Source organism: Oncorhynchus gorbuscha, linkage group LG18 (assembly GCF_021184085.1).
Source record: "Oncorhynchus gorbuscha isolate QuinsamMale2020 ecotype Even-year linkage group LG18, OgorEven_v1.0, whole genome shotgun sequence".
In the NCBI taxonomy this organism is placed as follows: Eukaryota; Metazoa; Chordata; class Actinopteri; order Salmoniformes; family Salmonidae; genus Oncorhynchus; species Oncorhynchus gorbuscha.
The window spans coordinates 7,545,656-7,548,171 of record NC_060190.1 but is presented as its reverse complement, the minus strand read 5'-3'; positions in this window follow the sequence as shown (position 1 = coordinate 7,548,171).

Below are 2,516 nucleotides of genomic sequence, written 5' to 3'. Positions count from 1 at the left end.
CAAAAAACACTATGGAGGTCTGAATAAGGGAGGTGGTTTTGTCAATGTGGGTTCCATGGGGATTTTGGGGTTCAGGGTCACGCTTTGTGGTAACGATGCATCATGAAAGCTTTATAACTCGTTATAAAAGTGACAAACTGTTCATGACAAGTAATTTACTATGACGTGCAGTGGCATTAATTTAAATCACATCCAATTCAGCCAACTGTTCAAGTCACTGCATGTGTCATAAGGAGGGCCAGGAGTTATTTTCCCTGACCACATGACCTGACCAGATGTTGGACTATAAATGGTTCCTGGTCAGATCACATGGTCTGAATAAACTCCTGGCTCTAGTATGGAATGGTTTGTCATAATGGTCATGAATTGTTATGTCATGTTTCTATAATGGGTTCGACAGGCTGTGGTAGTTTGAAGCATGGTGGATTTTATCTGTTGGTGTGTCAGTTTTCCCAGGGAGAGTGGGTGGGTTGAGGGTGGGTGGGTGGGTGGGGGTCTAAGGGTTTGGAAGGGTTAGGGTTAATCATTACAGTAACAAGATAAGAAATTAAGATTTCGGGTAGGGAGCTGTAGGGGTATAACTATATGTTAGTGATAATTATTAATTTATTAACATTTTATTTGTCTGATGTGAATGATGAGCAGTTTGGAAGCAAATGTATTTTACGGTGTGGTTGATTTTTTTGAGAAAATAAACATTCTGATTTCATGGTATGCAAATGATCTGAAGGCAACGGCAACCAGTGTAAATGTATCAGACAAGTATCTACTACGTACGAGGAGATATTAGACAAGTATCTACTACGTACGAGGAGATATTAGACAAGTATCTACTACGTACGAGGAGATATTAGACAAGTATCTACTACGTACGAGGAGATATTAGACAAGTATCTACTACGTACGAGGAGATATTAGACAAGTATCTACCACGTACCAGGAGATATTAGACAAGTATCTACTACGTACCAGGAGATATTAGACAAGTATCTACTACGTACCAGGAGATATTAGACAAGTATCTACTACGTACGAGGAGATATTAGACAAGTATCTACTACGTACCAGGAGATATTAGAGATATCTTAGACAGGAGATATTCTATCTACTACGTACGAGGAGATATTAGACAAGTATCTACTACAGGAGATATTATCTACTACGTACGAGGAGATATTAGACAAGTATCTACTACGTACGAGGAGATATTAGACAAGTATCTACTACGTACGAGGAGATATTAGACAAGTATCTACTACGTACGAGGAGATATTAGACAAGTATCTACTACGTACCAGGAGATATTAGACAAGTATCTACTACGTACCAGGAGATATTAGACAAGTATCTACTACGTACCAGGAGATATTAGACAGGAGATATCTATCTACGTACCAGGAGATATTAGAGATCTACTTATGCCAGGAGATATTAGACAAGTATCTACTACGTACCAGGAGATATTAGACAAGTATCTACTACGTACCAGGAGATATTAGACAAGTATCTACTACGCACCAGGAGATATTTTCTCAACAAATTCTGTGACGAATCCCAACTTTCACTTTAGAAGTCAAATCTTTACAGGTTTCCCCATTGACATCATTGCATGTGAACTCACTTGTAAGTTAGGATTTGCAGTACAATGTTTGTCTTGACCTCACGTTGCCTTAAGCTAAAATAAAATAGGTGATAATCTTAAATAATTACTGAAGAAAATGTAATTGGTTCATCCAAGTTTCTCCTCATGTGGTAATATTAATGCTGAATGTGAAATGGAACCACCTGAACCAATCTCTTGTTTTACATGGTATGCTCTTCTCCTGTTCTTCTTAGTTAGTTATGGACAATTTTTTAAAAGAAAAAGATAAACAGGCCAATGGCTATTTACTGAGTTGAAACATATTCCAATTAGGTTATGGTTGCCGGAGAGAGTCGGCTTGAAGAGTCTGATCTGTGTGAAAATAATGATAAATCAAATCTGACATGGGAAAATGTGCTCCTGTTTGGCTCAGTTTGTAGAGCTGTGTGCAACTGTCCTGGGTTCGATTCCCCCTGGAGCCATGCAATATGTGGCTTTGGATAGAAGCGACTGCTAACGATTAGAGTGTTGGGCCACTAACCAAAAGGTCGCCTGGTCGAATACCCTTGCTGACAAGATGAAAAATCTGTCTGCCCTTAAGCAAGGTACTTAACCCTAATTCGCCTCAGGGGGCGCCGTACTACTATAGCTGACCAAGTAAAACGACACATTTCACTGCACCTACCAAATTGTTGTATACCCTGAGTGTACAAAACATCAGGAACGTCTTCCTAATATTAAGTTGCACCCCTTTTTCCCTCAGAATAGCCCCAATGTTGTCGTAGCATGGACTCTACAAGGTGTCAAGTGTCCTACAGGGATGCTGGCCCATGTTGACTCCAATACTTCCCACAGTTGTGTCAAGTTGGTTGGATATCTTTTGGGTGGTGGAACCATTCTTGATGCACATGAGAAACAGTTGAGTGTGAAACCA